The sequence below is a fragment of the Cyanistes caeruleus genome, chromosome 2, assembly GCF_971803275.1.
Source record: "Cyanistes caeruleus chromosome 2, bCyaCae1.hap1.1, whole genome shotgun sequence".
Classification (NCBI taxonomy): domain Eukaryota; kingdom Metazoa; phylum Chordata; class Aves; order Passeriformes; family Paridae; genus Cyanistes; species Cyanistes caeruleus.
In genome coordinates, this window is record NC_141702.1 from 70,803,880 (window position 1) to 70,823,310 (window position 19,431).

At 42.8% G+C, this 19,431-nt stretch overlaps 1 long non-coding RNA gene across 1 annotated transcript; it reads right to left on the bottom strand.

Annotated features, from left to right (window-relative positions):
• Window positions 1-594: 594 nt before the first annotated feature.
• On the bottom strand, window positions 595-5,679 carry LOC147654902 (uncharacterized). Its single transcript, XR_015282555.1, has 2 exons — window positions 3,849-5,679; window positions 595-2,684 (listed from the first exon to the last, which is right to left on the bottom strand). It is a non-coding gene; the product is annotated as an uncharacterized LOC147654902 (long non-coding RNA).
• Window positions 5,680-19,431: the final 13,752 nt, after the last annotated feature.

The window sequence follows — 19,431 nt, forward strand, 5'->3', positions numbered from 1 at the left end:
TTCCCTTCCCTTCCCTTCCCTTCCCTTCCCTTCCCTTCCCTTCCCTTCCCTTCCCTTCCCTTCCCTTCCCTTCCCTTCCCTTCCCTTCCCTTCCCTTCCCTTCCCTTCCCTTCCCTTCCCTTCCCTTCCCTTCCCTTCCCTTCCCTTCCCTTCCCTTCCCTTCCCTTCCCTTCCCTTCCCTTCCCTTCCCTTCCCTTCCCTTCCCTTCCCTTCCCTTCCCTTCCCTTCCCTTCCCCCCTCTTTGGGGGTATAGGGGTCTGGGTTTGGATAGGACACATCAGAGCTCTCTCTGATCTGTGAGTCATTGTTATTCCTGTGTATCACCAAAATAATAGTTTTTCCAGGCCACCTGCACCCTTACCAGGCTATAAAGAAAACCACTGTGATTAAAGCACCCACGTGAGCAAAGGGACAGATTTTTTCCAGCCTTCTCAGTCCCACATGGAGCAGTCCTGCTGCACATCTGTTGGATGGAAGTGCTCTCCATTTTAGGTGCTGTCTAGCTGATCTCCCCTTTCACAGATGTGGGGCAAGCAGGTCTCATTTATAACAAGTATTTCCACCCAGGGTCAGAAAGTTATCACACCAAGATTATTTTTCAACTGAAAATTGATTTCTTCTTTTTGGGGGAAGGAGGGTAAGGGGTGAGGAAAAGGAGAAGGCGCCAAAGAGATAGAGAATGATGGGCAGCTGGTAGATAAGGGAAGCAGTGAAGTGGAAATGAAAGCTTCCATATCATTGCAAACAGATAAATTCATGCACTGCACTAGGATGTCACAGGCTGTAATCATAAAAAGAATCAAAGATACATAATAGCACCATTACTGGAAAATATGAGAAAGACTTGAAAGATATGGTATCATCAAAACTCTCTTACACTGAATATTTTGCCTCTGTTTTGTGCAAAAATAGGCAGAGAAATTGTTCTTTCTGCCCCCTATTATAGGCAAGTTATCACCCTTTCTCCACACATCCTTCAGTTTAAAGCAAAAATAAAGGCAGTACTTAAGAGAAAACTATATGACAAATGAAGTCATAAAACAGCATACCAAAAGTCCAATATTGGAATGTTTAGGTTTTCAAGGCTACAAAGCCAGCTGCAGGGAAATAACTGTGACAAAGTTGCCCATGGAATTTTTACACCAGTAACCCTGTGCGTGCGTGTGTGCGTGTGCACGTACCCAGTACAAACACTGATTTTCACTTCACCCTCACAAAATTGTTTTATCAGAACCTTTGCCTCTTCCTTTGGAGGGATGCACACTGTGCAGCTGTGCAATGAACACTTTACCTGTTCTGGCTCTCTTTCTAACCTTGCCAGAAAATGCATGTTCTGGTGTCTCATGCAGGGCCTGATGAAACGCTGGCATCAGTCTCCAGGAACTTCTGCGTAACCTTGAACATGTCCCAGGTCATGTCCTCTGTTTTTGTCCTGGGAGTTTCTGTGCTCCTTCCAGCACCTGAGATAGCTTAATGAGCTGTATATGCTGGTCTGTTTTCCCCATTTTCCAGCCACAGAACTAAGAGAGATATAACAACTTGCTCAGATCTACCACAATTCCACCAGAAAGCTTAACAACTGAGAAAGATTTCAGCAAATAATATTTTTTTTTCCCATAGAGGTGCCTGTGCAGCGCTTTCAGCAATGTAGAAAACTGTACGTGTAGGTACACATATATGTGCAACTCTGTGTGTATAGATGTCTCTCTGTAATTATATATACACTACAAAATCCTGGCAAATGGGAAGAGAGACTTCTGGAATACAAGAGAGTTAATAAACAATATAAACCAGCAGCAAAAGTAGGAGATTATCCATGTCCATAATTCTCCCACATTTAGCAAAATACATGCTTGCACTGAGTGGATCTACTTTTCCACAGCAATAAAGCTTTTCTGTATTGACAGATTTAATGAATTAGGCTTTAGCTGAGAGTTATTAAAACAACTCTGACAGATTTACTAACTCCTGGGCTTCTTGTAGATGGATAGAAATGCTAAAGAGGAATGAATCTTTCACTTTTGCTTCATTCCTTTCCAAAATCCAGATCTTTAAAGTAACTTTGGTCTCTGAGTAAAAGTTTTCTCTCTGCTGGGCTGATTTACAACCCTCAGCAAAGATATGTGGTATTCCTGTGGTCACAAGAAACTGAAATCAGAAATGCTTGGCCAGTAGCCCCTTTCTTTCCCCACCAGTGATCCAAGGTTGCTTCCTGACTTTAAAGACTCCTCTGCAAAACAGTGTTAACAACCTGATGAAGAAGCCAGATGGCTGGCTGTGTCACTCCAGCATTTTCCAATTAAGGTAAGGATGAACCATGTCCTTGACTCTTCTTGCAGCTCGAGGTCTGCGTTTCCTCCCTGAAGGGATGGAGTCAAGAAGGGAAAGAAGCAGGATGGCTCCTGTGGACCATCTGCAGTCAAGTCCTTGAGGCAGGAGCTCAGCAGAGCTGGGGATTCATGGTGTGGAGATGAAGGTCAGTGGCCTGGGCAGCAGACAGGGCCATAACCCCCAGGCATGGGAAAGGGCTTTTCCATTTCAGGCTTTCACTGCTTGGTGACTTCCCAGAGATAGGAAGCCAAGCGACGTGGCAGACGTCACCCGTGTCCCAGACATACCCTCGGGGCTCCACATTTCTGTGAAATGCTGGTGCAAAAGATGAATGTTTCCCCACAGCAAAAATCCTGCAACAGATAAGTAGTGAGGAAACAGCTAACAGTGAAGAGAGCAAAAGCTAGTGTTTTAGAAACTGGAGGGTAAATGGCAGGTAAGGAGGATGTTTGTTTTCTACTTTTTGGATTACAAACATGTGATCTAGAAATGTGGCCCACAGCTCACATCATGAAAAGTAGTGTGTGTTTGTCAGTGGGTAGTTATAATTTCAGAAATCTCAGCTCTCTATTCAGACTCAAAGACATCCAGCAAGAATAAGGCCTGGAATAATGTCCCTGGCTGATGTATTGCAGGGTTTTCTGATGACAGTCCCTCAGGTGGCATTAAAGGGAATGTGTTTAATACCATGTGCTGCACACTACTGTGGGTTGGGTGCATTTCCTTCATTATGCTTCTCATGAGGACATGCCACAAACAAGCAGGTGCCAGTGGGAAATAATCATGATGATTCATGCCAAAGTACTAAACCAATAAGCCCAGGGGCAACAGGAATCCCTGTGTGGCTGGTGTTGCAGTTTGTCAGAGGAGCTGCAAGGCAGTGGTGTGGGAAGCATCATTACTGGTGCTCTGGCACACATTATAGCAATGCAACCCAATTGCATTCTCCAAAGATCTCAATGTAAAATCATGTAAGATTGCTTTGACCAGGCCACCCATCTTGATTTTCTGCTCATCTCCCTGCCTGGAGGCCTGTAAAAGGTTAGCCAGATGCTTTCTTAGTGAAAGAACTGCTGTGGATTTTCAGTGAGGTGACATTAAACAGCTTAGAGCTACCCCCAAGAAAAGAGCATGAGAACTGCCAGTCATTGCTATTTCAGTTTCTATGAAGGCACCAAAAGGTGCCTTATTTGTGCTAACCTGAGCTGCCCTGTAGGAAAGCACATGCAGCCATGCTAGGAAAATGTGAAAATTCATGTCCTCATTGACGCTCTGTTTCTCCCTGAGCTTGACCTTTGGGATAAAATACTTAAGTGGGGGTTTTTTCCCCACTGACCAAAGAAAGAGACCTAGAAAAACCTGCCATACAGCAGGATTGCATATGGATGCAGAGGGACTGTATAGGCCAAGTGAGCAGGAGCACAGCAGGCCGCATTGCCATAGTGCTTTGAGTCCTCCATAGAGACATAGCAAACAGGAGAACCTGTATTGTGCTGGAAGCAGAGGAGAGGTTTTACCTGTGACTTCTCTCTCCTCCTTAATGAAGGTATCTTCAGCTTTTATGGTCCTCCACATTGTATTGAGGAATTTGAGCTTTGCTGTATAACTGTATATTATAATACTCTCTTCAGAACTTCTCACTCACTTCAAAAGAAGTTCTGTCTGGAAAAAAAGTGTTAAAGAGGGTTTGGTCGGAGAGAGATCATGAATTGCAATTATATTTCCCCCGAACTGCAACCCACCCATAGTAAGACCTGAAGTGATGCCTTTGAAAGCAAACTGCCTTCAATTTTTGTTATCACTTCTTAAACCAAAAGACCTTGCACACATGGTAAGAACTGCCAGCATCTCTGCACTGAAGGTTGTGTCAGCAGCACTGGTGTTATAAAGCCTCCTTTTTCCCAACAGCCTACAGCTCATCTGTGAAATTTCCTCCAGGCTCTAGCTTTCTTTTAAAGTGCTAGCTAGGAAGTGATTTTATTTTCTTTGGTTTTGACTATTTTTACAATGTCAACAGGAAGGTGAGTGTATGTAAATTATACTAGAAGGTAAAAAAAGAGAGACACATGCTTTTATTTAATCCACTTGTTTTTCTCTCTTTCTCACACTTTGTAATATTTACATTTAAAATAATATGCCACAGTATTGGATCACATGTAATGAGGTCTTGCCTTTAATCTCCTGGTGAAAAAAGGATAAAAATCTGAAAGGCTGGGTCCAATACTGATCTCATAGTTCTGACTCCAAATATTTGACTTAGCAGGTGTTCTCTTGCTAAATGAAATCAGAAGCAGAGTTTTCTGTCTTGCAGAAAACACTGGCTCTCTTTTACGTAGCATATTTAACCTGCAGCCTTCAATTGATCTAATGATTAAGTGCCACATTATTTTTCAGACACCCCAAGCTCTTACAGATAAATCTCAGAGACATTATTTGATTTAAAATCAGTATTAGTGATTTGATGGCTAATGACTTGCTGTTAAGTTCCACTGGCACTGAGACAATACAAACTACCTCAGTTAAAAGGCATCAAATATCAGTGTCTCATACACATTTAATTATGATTATCAATCTTCTTTTCTATCTCATTTTTTTTCTCTCGAGTCTACATGTTAATCTGTGTGTTGCTCTCCAAATAATTGGACAAAATCATGTCTTGTCCTAAGGAAGCTTCACAAGGTGAAGGATGTCAGAAATCCTGTAAAGCAAAATATCTTCTGGTGAGTCCTGATGATTAAAAGACAAAATGTGAAGTAGAATATTTCTGGGGTGTTTTGTGTGTTCTTCTGTTTTCTTTACCTTTCATTCTTTTCTTCTGGCCAATTGCTTTCTCTCCCAGTTGCACTCACAGGTACTTTTCATAGAAAGAGAATAGCTACAGATATTAAAAATTCATTGCTGAAACATATGTGCATCAGAATAGCATTAATTTGCAGTTAACCAGTAGATGCTGCAAGTTAGGAAGTGACTAAATGCAATATAAGAGGGAAAAACATGCATTATAAAACATACTCTTTTCATTTATTTGGACAGTTGTAGTTCAGTTTTTAATTATTAATGGTGATACTCCTCAATGTGCCAGTAAATGTGCTGGTTTATATTTAGTAAAAATGAAGTCTTAGTAAAACATGAAGTCATTACAGCACTCAGCTGTTAATTATTGTTTTGGGATAGAGGGGAGATTACAAATTTTGTTCAGGTTAATGAAGCATGAATCAGCTGTCTCCTACTGCAAGGAAGAGCTGAATATCTTACGTGCTACTGCAGACACATTCAGTCTGCAGTCTCTTTGTTTTCACACTGGCTTGAGCATTGTCACCTGAAATCCAGCCTTCACAGATACATTTCATAACTGTGAAAGGCTGTTGACAGCAGGGAAAAGTCTGAATTGATCCAGCTTCCACAGAACTCAATGAGACTTCTCTGGACATTTTGCTGTTTCAGGTTGGGACACTACAAGAGTCACTGGCATGAGCCAGTGAATAATAACTTCTCCAAATGCTTGTGCTGTTTGGAGAAGTGAAAAGTGTGGATTGTCTGCATTGAATCCAGTCAGTTCCACCAGGACAACTGCTGAAGCAGTATCCAGCTGCCTCCTCCACATTTGTGTGCAGCTATGGGGGAGTGTGGCCAACCATCAAGAGCTCTACGAAGCAAAGCAGCAATTTTGGATCCCCTCTGCTGACTCATTAATTCCTCAGTGGACAAAAAAGCTGGGGGGACACTCATTTTGCAATGCTATCTCAAGCTGCCACAAAAGATTTCCAGTACACACCTAACTTGGCCCTCTGCTTGGACTGGTTTTGCATACAGACTCTTTGACGGTATTTCCTCTACCGTACAACTTGCCACATTTTGTTTGGCAAGAGAGACCCTTTGGTTAATACAACCAAGGAGCAGTCAAAAATGCCTGTAAAAATAAAAGCTGCTGACTCACATGGCTGGTGCCTCTAGTCCCTTTTATTACCTTTTACAGGCATGAATGGGTTCTGACTTGCAGAATTACTGTAGAAACCAAGCATCATAAATACCAGCAGTCAAAAAAAGCTGTGCCCGTGTAACGCTCCCGGGTCTATTTTTAAAAAACCTCTAAAAGTCATGGTAGATGTACTCAACAATTTTAAGCTGGAGAGAATGAAAGTCCTAGTTTCAATTCCTTGTCCCAGCCAAAGAAGAACTTGGATGGCAGCTTTGGTCACGGCTTGGACAGCGAAGACTTCATTAATGTTCAGAGCCATTAACTCTAAAACAAACCCCTGAACTAATGCAGCCTCTTGTAAGAAAGCACATGCTTGAAAAGTCACTTCCTCTTTGTGGAAACGTCATGAATAGGAACAAAAAGTTGCATTCATTGTATCAATTAGCAACAGTAAATAATTCAAGGTGCTCTAGTCCCGAGAGTTCATGTTAGAGGGAATTAATTCTGACCCTGCAGGAAACAATGCTGGAATCTCAACCAACAGCCTGAGTCTGCAGGCAAAAAGGAGGTGAGAGCCCTCTCCTCCCCTGGCACAAAGAGGTAGGTTAGGGTGGGTAGAAGGACCACCCTTCTGGAAGGTTTAGTGGAAATAGCTCTGTGCCTTACCTCTATACAGTAGGGTTCTCTGCCATTAACAAGCACTTTTCAGCTCTTTGCTATCCTATCAAACCAGGCTGTTTCATTGAAATTGCTCATATCAGCTGGCATTTTCCTAATATTTTCCTGCTCCGTTAAAGTGGTGACAACCCCTGTAGACAGAGGGATGCTGTGAGAAAACCTGGGCTGCAATGATTGAGGCCCTTCAGGGCAGCCTGAACCTGCAGCTGGGCCATGCCCCCATGCATGGCAGGACCCTGACAAGCTGACAGCACCCTTGTCCCATCACCTGAACATCCCTTGACCAGTGAGGAGAGATGTAGTCCCCGAGGGCTGCATCTCCCCCAGCAACGATTCCCACTGTGATTTCTGTAAAGGGTTTTGTTGGGATTTGTGTGCTGCAAGGACTCAGCTCCTGTCAGGGTGGGAACAACCTGGCTTCCCTCTTCTCCCTGCTTTTCTGCTTTTGGGTAAGCAGGAAACCAGCCCTTGTGACCTGGGACAGAGCATAGAAAGCAACGATGGTGTGAGTCAAAATCAGGTGCTCCTGAGGTTCTGTGTTTAATCTGGCCTCTTGTATACCATGTGTCTGCCTTCTCCTGAGGATCAAGGGGTCCTGTTAGACAAAAACTTGCTAAAATGGCACCTTTTTTGCCCTCTCCCAAGCAGCCATCTGGCAGCCATCAGTCATGGAGATGTGACGCATCTGGAACACGCCCTTGAGTAATCATCTGGGGTCGCATTGCAGAGCTTTCCACAGGTTTGACAATATCCGTCATCAGATAAAAGTCTGGCATCACTTTGTAAGTGAAAAGCCAAGTAAAACCTGAGTAAGAGCACCTGTGTTGGACATACTCTAATTATCAAACAAAATACTTCTGAATTCTTGGTGCCACATGAAAGAGGTACTTAACACATAGGTGGGACAGACTACAAGAAAAAAAGACATGTCTCTGGTTTTATGCTATTTATGTACCCAAAGTATGACAGAGAATGGTTAGGACTTGCAGGATCCTAAAGATGGAAGCTAGCAGGGAATTTGCTGTGGGAGTTGTTGCAGAGACTGCCTTCACAAATGAGAAAAGGTAGGGAAACATTTGTCTGGAATGTGTTCAGGAAGAGACACAATGACAAAACAAGGTTTCTTCCCCCATCATTACCTCTGCCTCAGCTGAGTAGGCAGGGTGTTGTCTGTGCTGCCTGCCACCGGTGAGCAGAATCTAATTCATCAGCCTCACTGCAGATGGTGCCATCCCCTGGGACCTCAGCCGGCTCATGATCCATGCCAGCATCCTCACAGGGAGAGGGGAGGGAAGCAGAGAGGCTGGGAGAAAGCAGCCTCTGGGCGACTGGGGACTCCATGTCCTGCTGCTGCTGTACCTCTTTGCCTTTTCTCCACACAGATGAAAAGGGCAAAGGCAATGATGCCATTCCCAAAGACTGTGAGGGCAGCTGGGCCTTAAAATTGGAGTGAACTTTTAGACAGCTGCTGCCCTACCTTCCTCAGAGCAAGGAGGTGCTCTGGTGAGGGAGCAGCAAGCCTAGGTGTTGTATCCACTGCTCATCTGCTGAATTTGAACACTGCTCTCTGGCAACTCAGGCAGCAACTGCAACAGCAGCTGGCTATGGGAGAGCAAAGAACTCCACTCCAGTGAGCACTGGCCTGTAAGATCTAGGACAGCAGTGGCCATGCTGCCAGCTGATGGTCTGAGCACTGGTGGGTGAGGCAGGCATTTCCCTTTCAATGCTCACACATTATTGAGGAAAGGTTTATCTTTTATTTGCAAGCAGGATTGGGATGTATTAGAAATAAATAGACAAACAGCAGAAGTAGACAGAGGAGCCTGTTAGGCAGATTTCCTCAAGCCTAATGCAACTGGCAGATTTCTGGGTGTTGCAGAAGGCTGGGGGCATTGTGAGGAATCCGTTCCTACCAAGGCTCTCCCATCCTGTCCAGAGAACACTCTTCCTCTGAATACACACCATTCATACTGTATACAAAATTGAAATATGTATGAGCAAAGCAGTAGTCCCAAGTTCCCTTATAATTTCCCATGGGGAAAAAACACTGTGAAGAGAAAAGGAAGAAAGTTTCAAATAAGTTCTTACATTTATGGGGAAAAAGGACATGCCTCATCCTTGTAAAGAAATATTTCCTCCACCACCTCCTTGTCTTTGAAAGGAATCAAATAGCTATTAAAAAGTACCTTCCTTTTACAAAGGACAATGAACATTTTGATTAAAAGGAGCTTTTAAGTATTTATATGATTACCTCTTTTGTCCCCCTGGCAGCATCTGTCTTGTTGACTGCTCGGCATCTGGCATGTGCTGCCTCATGTCAAGAAGGCCCTGATTTCTCATTCAGACAGGGGGTGGGTGAGAGAACAGACGTATGTGTACATGGAGAGGCTTTTGCCAAAAGAATAAGGCCATTTCCCTGACTGCTACTGCTGCTGGTTGTTTGGCCACAGTGCTGCTGGAACACAGCACCCCTTTCTTCCCATTGCAGCACGCTGTGTGTACCAGATGGCTGGCTCGCCAGGGTCTGCTCTCCATCAGTGCTTCTGTGGGCAAGGTGGCCAGGCAGGGCATTTTAGGTCAGTATTCCCAAAATTTCATCTGCTTATGGAGGAGATGCACTTTTACTCTTCCAGGCTTCCTTGTTTTTCCACAGGTCATGGTGGGACATCCAAAGCACTCGGCTTTGGCTTGGCAGTCAGTGTTTTCCCTCTCAGGGCAGCAGGCTGGAGCCTGTTATCATGGGGCACTTGGGAAAACCCCAACACTTTGTTTGATGTACTCACATCCCCCCTATACATGGCAGGAGAGCTTTGAAATTTGCAGGATCAGCCTTATTTTGTGCATATTCATTTCTCTAAAACTATCTTTGGTAACACGATCGATGACTCACACAAACATTAGTCATTCTTTGTGCTGCTTATAGTTCTTTGCCTTGCAGAATTTCAAAGAGTGTTTCAAGGAAGATTTAAAATATCCACAATCCGTGAAAGATGAAGTGTAATAGGTCCGTTTCAAATGTAGCTACTTAATGAAGGTTGAGAGAGCAGTGATTTGCCCAAATAAGACAGAAGGTGACTGCCAAGGCTTGAGTCCTGAATCTCCAACTGTTGGGTGATATGAACACTCCTTTTTTTGCATTGAGTCCTTTCTTAATCTCATTTTAAGATACATGTACCAGCAACCCTACTTAGAAGTCAGAAAAATAGTAACAGAAACCTTTTTGACTCCTACTCCATCATCCCCATGCTTATGCAGCACTGCTTCCAAATTGAGAACTGTACTTCTGCGTGTTTTTCCTCTGCCAAATCCCCCAGTGAAGAAGCTGCTCCTTGTGGGGCTGGTTGTGCTTTCTCAAAGCACCCTTCAATATCTTAGAGTACATTCTTTCATTAATTCTCATTATTAAAGCTTTGCTTCTACTATCTTCCTCAAGATATGGAAAGAACCCTGTTACATGCTGAAATACAATAGGTTTTCTTCTTCTGGGAGGGACAAAGGCTTTGACCTTTAGCTGACCATAGGAGCTCTGTGGTCTGAAGGAATGGGCAGACACTGAGATAACAAGTCAAAGCAGAAACATTTTGTCTGGCCCTCTGCTGTGTGGGTCTTCCATGCGACGGGACCCACGAAACCTTGGTTGCATCTGTTGCCCAACCTTTTTGAGCTCTCTTCTGCTTTCACACAACAGCCCAATTAACAAGCAAAAGCCAGAGACGGTCCCTGAGCTTTGCACATGGTCCCTGTGTGTGAAAGAAAATAGAAGGAAACCCTTGAAGGGTCCAGCTGGTGAAGGAACAGGTGACAAAGCTAATGTCTCTGGTGTTTTTCACTGACTGTGCTGTAGTGGGTACTCCAGCTTGAGACTGTCGTGTTTTTTATTCCAAGTTTCCAAGAAAGTTTAAGGTTCATTCTGTTTTATTTGTAGAGCAAAACTACTGAGAGCAAAAAGAAGAGAATCTTGGATCAGGCTTGAAAAACAGGTTAAAATGAGGGAGAGTTGTTATTTTTTAGTATGTTCTGGGTACTTTTTATTTGTTTTCAACATTTTTCTTTCTATAGGATACTCAGATCATGCTTTTTCACTCTTGTTTTCTGCATGACTAGAAGAATAAAATTCTGGTTTATATTTTAAAAGAAGAAGGTGGTATTCTCATTTGCTTTCAATGCCTAAGGCTTCAAGAAATAGAACGTACTGTGAGATGCCAGCATAAGATACAAGCACTTGGCAATATTGTATCAATGATTTAGATGCCTCCGCTCATTTTACCTGCTCTATTAGAGAGCAGCGATCCACCCATCAGAACAAATAGCACAGCTTGAAAAGAAGTTAAAAAGTGATTTTATTTTACTAAGGTGAGGAACAGCTTCTCTCTCCAAACAATGTGCAGTCATCAGCCTTCCCCATTACAGTGCAACTCAGGGAGGGATTACTTTAACCTCACTTTACTCATTTAGAAATTAAGCATCTGACCTAAGGTGGTTGCCTTATTCTTTCTGCAGTCAATGGAGGTGGTGCCAGACAATGATTCATCCCACCTACCCATGTACCTGGAATATAAAGGGATGAATCAACAAGAGCTGCCTCCCTCCATTGCCTCTGGCTACAGAGGCGGTACCGACACCAGTTTAGCTGAGAGACTTCACTTCTGGCCAGGTAAATTCGGGTGAGGTGAAGCCCTTTGTGTGCTGGTTGAGGGGCCAGACTCCCCCTGGCTCATGGGAACACCTTCCTGGGATCCTTGAGCCTGGGTGTCTCCTCTGACTAAAGCAGAAGCAGAGGGAGCTGAGCCAATACATTTGTTCACCTGATGTGTAGGTTGATGTGTCTCCCTGTGACACAGCAGGCCAATTCCCTACATGTCTGGGAAACAGAGCTGGATCCTGAAAGGAAAAGCAAAATAGGCTTGAGTGTATTTCCCAGGGGAAGCATAAGCCACCTGAAAGTATCCACATGAGGCTGGAGACAGAGAAGTACAAGACTGCTGATTAATATAGGCAAGCAGTCCCACACCATCCAAGCCTGGAGGTTCTCAGTCACAAAGGATATCATCACCTTTATCCTCTGGGATTCAGGCACAATGGGGGCAGGTGTTGTGCTCTGTCTTTGAACTGTAGCTCCTTGTAACAGAACTTCCCCACGGAAACATAAACCTGTGTACCTCTGCTTAAAAAAGAAAATCCAAGTTTTAGTTACTTTGAGTGGTTTTATTGTCCATATAAACATCTAGAATATTTTTCTTTAAAAATCAAAGTATCATGTGACTAGACGTCTATCAGGTTATTATATTATTAATTATTGCATAATTAATGCTTTGTTCAGCAGCTTCAGATATCCTATGCATCCCATATCCTGGAAAGCCAGAGAGAAACACCTTGTTTGCATTCTGGTTATCCTTAATTATTAGCTAAATAATATTCCTACCAAATCTGTACCCTGATGATGAGACTTATCAGAACTTCTCTTTGAGTAACTGCAGTGAGATATCTGTGAAAACAGGTACTTTTCTGGAACAAAGACATGTAACAGTAATGGTACTGACTCTCTCTGCTCCTCTGTGTAGGAACCTATACCCCAATTTTACATTTCAGTTGTCAAAGAACCTCGTTGTCTTCTTCCTTCCTGGGATTTCAGAGTGTTTCAAGTTAACAGTAGTTTGCTCTGTTTTACTCATGCAGCTTCTAACTGCACCTCTGGAGACTTCTTAGCCAAACACAAGGTAGGCTTTTTTCAATCTCCATCACTGGAAGCTAGTTATTTACCGATGAGAACAACTGCAGGTAGGAAACACAATGTAAAGCAGATCTTCAAAAGGATGCGGAGAATATAATGGAGAAGTCAAATAAAATGGTTGCAGAGGTCAAGAGCTGTGAATCCAAGGACTAGGATTTGAGTTCTGGAAAAGAAAAATGCTCCAGAAACACCCAATAGAGAAGGTGCATTACATCTCAGCAATCTATGGAACTTCCAGGAAAAAAATGAACACGTGTCAAAATTATAATGGACATATATATATATGTATATATGTATATGTGTGTGTATATATATATATATGTGTGTGTGTGTGTGAGTGTGTGAATGTATGTATATATTTCTATTTCTATTTCTATTTCTACTTATATTTATATTTATATTTATATTTATATTTATATTTATATTTATATTTATATTTATATTTATATTTATATTTATATTTATATTTATGTTTATGTTTATATTTATATTTATATTTATATTTATATTTATATTTATATTTATATTTATATTTATATTTATATTTATATTTATATTTATATTTAAAAGAAGCTCAGCTTATAAAGAAAAGGGGTATAAGTACAAATGAAGGGCAGCACCACCATGCACCCTGGTTGATGAGAAGGTTCTAGGATGAAGAAAGCAGGAGAAACCTCTTCTGGTGTTGATAAACTTCAGTCTAGGCAGTACTGTTTGTAATTACCTCTCAGAAAGAAGTCTATTACCAGAAATTAACTTTAAAGATCTCCAGAACAGGCCAAACCAAAGCAAATTTTGTAAGGGGGCTATTAGTTTCAAAGGAAACAGTTATGGTGATTACCCAGTTTGACCCTCACTGAGGGGAATGCAGATGAGTGACTGACTTGCTTTTGGGACAGTGTCCCCCCAAGAAAGACATTAGGTAACTGGATGGATCCTTTGGGATGTGGTATTGGATTCCCTTTGGTGACTGTTACCCTGTTGCTGGCATTCAGCTAATGAAGAGGAGATTTTTATTGCATTTTCATGGGCTATTTTAATTGGCACTCATCATAATTTCCAGTGTGATTCATGTACTGGCACAGAGCAGCAAGTTTTGCCTGTCTCATGTTGGGGGCAGAAAGGACTGGAGTTCAGACAGCAGGGAACAGCTGGCCTTTCACTTGCATAATGCCAGAGCAGAGATGATGCAGAGGAGTGGATGGTACGGTTTGGAATGTACTCCCATTTAAAAGAATAAATCCACAGAATGGAAGATGACTTTTTGAAGGGTAAGAGACATAAAGGGTCTCAGCTTTCCATGTAATGAAGGGAAAGAACAGTGGAGAAAAGAGCAAGGCACCCACCCGCAGCTGCTGGCCACAGGCCAGCTGAAGTGACCACATCCTTGGAGTGAGCACAAGGTGGCCTAAGTGCTAATAAAGGGAAATGCTGGCAGTGGGTTCTGACAAGCTAATTCACTCTGAAACTTGATTATCCATAACTTAGGAACAAGTCCAGCTAAGAAATTGTGAACGAGCAAGTTCCCTGAGAGGAGGTTTTCCTATTTATCTTTCAATTCTGTTTTACAGTAATCTTCTGGATTCCAATCCTGTGATAATTGAATTGTAAATACTTGCAAAAGCTACAAGCTTCAAAGCTTCTAATTCTGCTCTCACTAGAGGCTGGTACACATGGCAGGAGTGTTGCCAACTCATTAGCTCCCTCAACCAAGGGTGTTGCTCTCCCATCTCTCCTCACTGTGCTGCCAAAAGCTAATACAGGCACGAGTCCTCCAGCAAAAACACTTGACATGTTAAGACTAAATTCTGGGAATTGATTTAAGCTCTACCTGAGAGGGACTGTTTGTACCTGAGTGTGTGGGTGCATGCAGGAGAGGGGCCTGAATTAGATTTTCTGCTGAGTTTGTCAGTTCATCAAGACATGCTGCTCCATAGCAGTGAGCCAGTCCAGGCCTGTGTCCAGATGCTCTTCAGCTTCACAGAGTTTACAGACTCAATACAGAGCTACCTTTTGGGACTGTCTGCAACATGTATTCACACCTGCTCTTGCTAAAGCAGAACCCAATTCTGCAGTCCCTCCATGGTAAGCAGGATTATATCCCTGATGGTAAGTGCATGGATATCTTATGGTAGCAGGAGTAAAGAGGGGCAGAAATTGCTTGTAGTGGTAGCTCAGCCACCCGAGTCCTTTACCCCCAAAAATTCAGCATTTAACACTGAAGTCCTAGTGCTGAGTCTGGAGTGAAGATGGGGAATGAAAAGGCACACAGCTGTGAGCTGACTGTGAAAAATATCTTCCACACTTTTTAAGTCTTGGTTTGCCTCCTCAGGAAACACTGAATATGGCAGTGGGGAAGTGTTATTAAAAAAGTAAAATGAGAAACATTCTTCATTGCCCTGGTAACCATACAAGCTTTGTAAAATCACCATGAGAATCAGTGACCTCCTGTCACTCTTTAGCCAGAAGTTAAATTCGAAAAATAACAGGGCATCCCACAAAGATGGGATAGGAGGCAGAGAGGCTTTCTGTATTCTGCCCTGGTTTTGCCCTTCCTTCACTCTTTCTCCCTTGTGTTTACATGAAGAGGATATTGATTCCAGAAGTGACAGAGGCAAGGTGAGTCAAAGCTCCTCTTTGTTTTTCTGTAGGGAGGAGGCCAGCCTTGCTCCAAATCTAATGTTCCTGGCGTGCTCTCCTCCTCCTCCTCCTTGTGCTGCTGGTCTCAGAGAGCTGCTGGTTGCATTTACACTAATGACTGTTTTTCTCCCTCTGCCTCCCCCTCCAAGCTTACTAAGCTTTTTCTTTCAGCATGACCAATAAAGCATGAATGCAAATAGGCCTGAAGGTTTTTTTTTCCCTCCTTTCATTTTTATTTTGCCACTTTTAGAAGTAACTGAAGAAAACAGTTTCATTCTGTTCCAGAAGAGCTTTTATACCAAGCTGACACTGTACATTTAAATATGTATTGCTTCCTCTATCATTTGCATTTTAATGTTCCAAACCAATAATCACGAAGTCTTGTGTGAAAATGTGAAATAATAAGGATGGAGAGAAGCTTGGATCTGATTCTAAACCTTGCTGAATTACACCTAGAGGTGGCAATTCTGTGAGAGACCCTTCTAAGAAATTTATTTAGATAAATGTAGATGTTCTGCAAGAGACTGTGCTGAATTTCCCTGTTTGTCTGAAGACCCTAGCTCTAAGATACTGAGTCTGCACAGCCTAGCAGGCTTTTCCAGGGCAGCTGGTACCCTGGTAAAGTGTCTTCACTCTGCTTTGGAGAAGTTGCCCTCCAGGTATGCTGAAGAGCAGACTCCTTAACTGTTTTGCCAACTGCTATTGATACCATTGATCTGCTGACATTTCACAAGCCCAATGCCTACCCAAGGTGGGTCTGTAAACAGCACACATGGTTCATGTTGCAAAAATGAGTTCCTGCCAAAAGTCATAATATTTTTGTGTTCTGCTTCGTTATTGCCATCACTGAGCTCCTCAGTACAGAACAGAAGGGCAGAATATCCTATTCAGAATTTACGCTGTGAACATAAGAATTTTGTCTTCTGTGCAAGTAACCCATTTACAAGAAATTATTACATTGTGTAATGTAAGAAAAGGTTTTCTCTGTGCTTCTTTTGAATAGTGTCTGTAAGTGAGGGGTTAGCTTGGAAGAAATAACTACTAGTGGGCCAACTCGAGAAAAACATTTTTGTCTGCAATTTATTCTGCTTTTTTTTTTATTTTCTGTCAAGAGAAAAATAAATCCAGCTATAAAAGCATAATATCTTTCTTGTATCACAGCTGTCATGAATTTAAATTCCCTCTTGGATCCTTACCACACAGTGTATCTCCACAGAAATATTTTGTTTCTTTTATAAATATGAAACACTGAAGAACAAGATACTGAATATTTAAGGTATAAATCTGACAGAGGAGCTTCTTCTCAGCCTTAGGATGGGACCAGAAACAGCCCCTTGAACAGAATAAGAACAACTATGGATGTTTATTTAGAGCTGTAATGATGCTCAAGATATTTTTCTTACACCTTTAATTAAACTTCTTTACTGGTTCTTTTCCTGAATTACCTCATTTCCTTCCAGGCTTTCCTCCAGATTAACACTTTCATTATGAACTTGACTATGAAGCTAAACCCGGGTTATGAGGAATCTATCTCTTCCTCACCATTTTCTCCTCTCTCTCCCTTTCATCTTTGTAATGGTGCAATCAGTTTCAAGGAATGATGAAGGTGAGAAGAGCAAGTAAGGGGAAGCATGAACAGAGTTAGAATAAAAAAGGTGTGGATACCTAGAATTTCCCCTGATTTATACCTACAGATTTACTTTTTCTATCTTTTGTATTGTATTTAATTTCCAGTAAGGTTTCCCAGACATTTTGAAAAGCTGCTATATTATAATTTAATTAAGTCTTTGTATTTGCTGCTAACAAGATGTTATCTCCATCATTCTTGGAAGCTTGGCTTGGGTTGTGGGTTGATGTGGATTTGCCATCGGCACAGAAACATTTCCTGCACAAACACAAACTGTTAAATCTCCTCCATTTCCTGGCTCAGTGAGACACACTGCTCAATTCCCTGTGTTTAGGTAATAGGATTAAATGCAGGGATCACTCACATGGGCTGTGTGTTGGCTGATACTGATCTCTGCAGAAAGAAGGGTTTGGTTTGAGCAGGTGGTTGGGCTCCATGCTGTAACCTCAGGTGCCCTTCTGGAATTCAGTGCTGGGATGTAGAGACCTGGCAAGAGTCGGGTGCTGAGCTTCATCCACTCCTGCAGCTCTCTCTGGGGTTACCTCTCACCCTGTCTGCAGCACAGTGCTGGGGCCTGGCTCCTGCCCTGTGCCCAAGGCACGGCCTCTTGCCCTGGAAAAAAGCTCCATGAGAGGTCTGAATTCAGGGAAAGAGCTGAACTCATGGAAGAGCTGTGAATGGGATTTGTGAATGCCAGCATGCTGATCAGACCTACCTTAAAGAGATGGCAGGAAACAAAACACTGAGGAAAGGGGGTGGATCTGGCATGAAGCTTATTTGTGAACACAGCCCTTGAGCTAGATCAGTCCTTTTGTGCAGAAAGCTGTAGCTTTTTTCTCCCTGTGAAGCACTATTTCCTGCAACAAATATCTGCTTCCAAAGCACCCAGCACCGTGTGTCTCACTTTCCCCAGGTAATTCTTGTCTGACCTCACCACTCCCAAAGGACTGATCTTTTCAGGATCTCTCTCTCCTTTAAGTTTTACTGGTCTGCTCTGGGTTTCATTCACCCATGGGACCAGGTGTTGACTCTCCTGTGTCCCTGTGGATTCTCTGATCAGGTGCATGGGGGAAGGTGGCAGCGCTACCACTGGATCTTCAGCACCATATAACTCAGGGAGTTATGGCTGTGGCCATGCATTGCTCAGGAAGGGAGGATGCGTTTGTCCAAAACCCCAATCCCATGTGCCCAAAGAAAACAACCATGTACAAGGTATTTTTCACCATTCCAGGAGAACTTTGACCACCCAAGCATGTGTTTACCAGCTCTCTCTGTGCCAAAAAAATTGGGAGGGGATATTAGCATGGAAAAAAACCTGGACTGAGACACTGGGCAGGCTTTGAGACTCCAGCTTTGGGACTCAGATGATGGAAACATCAGTGTGACACCTGAATCATCGTCCTTTGGAACCTAGGCTAAAACTTGCAGAAGCACACCTGAATTTTACACCCTCACATAACCATTTTATTGGACACAGAGTTCCTTATTTGCTTTCTGGTGGCTTTCAGGGACATTTTCAGACTTTCCACAGTTTCTGTGAGGTGCACTAAGATGTATGTCATTTATGGGGCATTTCTGTTCCATGTGTTGATTTACATTGAACTCAAACCTCTCTGAAGAAATTGGAGACTACAGCATATTCCTAAGCAGGAAAGTTGGAAGTTTTCTGCTGTGGTTCTTTGGGTTCCGATCTGGTCTTTCAAGAGAGCTGGTGGGAAATTGCACACCCAAATTCCTGCCTGCACTAGCAAATCTAGCAGTAGACACACATGCACACTTCCTTATCTATCACGAGCAGGCAGTTACTCTGTGAACCCAGGAATATGGATTTCTTTATTCTCATGCCTGTGAGTGCTTCTGTCTGCATGTTTTTGACCATAGTCAGCATCAGACTGAAACTGTCAAGTGTGCTTGGAGAATTAAGGGATCTGCTAAAAAGGAGTCCTGAGATAAACCACAAATATCTGTGACTCAGCTGTGGACCAAGAAGAGTCTGAGCAGTCATACAGAAATGGGAAGCTTTGTCGATACAGAAGGGAGGAAGAGAGGTGAACAATAAGGGTAGTGAATATGGGAAGTATGTTTATGTTTTAAGGACGTTGCCTTATTTCGGAGGGTTGAAGTATGTGAGCACTGACGCTGCATAGGGGGAATGTCACCTCAGCAGTTTCTGACTGCCTGTGCTGCCAGCTGCCATAAGGAAAACAAGACTTGAGCAATACTATTCTGCATGATTCCTGTGTCTGTTGTGCCTGCTCCCGGTTTTCTTGTGTATGGAAGCAATAGGAAAAGATAAAACAGGTGCTATTTGTATGATCCCCAGGCTGCAGGCTCTAAACTAGTTTGCCTGTTCCCTTTCATGCCATTTTCGCTGGATTTGAGGATGGTTCAAGCAGCATTCCTGTGTCTCAACACCGTGACTGCACCTAAGCATGACCATTGTGATGGTTTCTGATCTCCCAGCTCATGGCCATCACACTGTCCTGGAGAGGGAGAAAATATGTG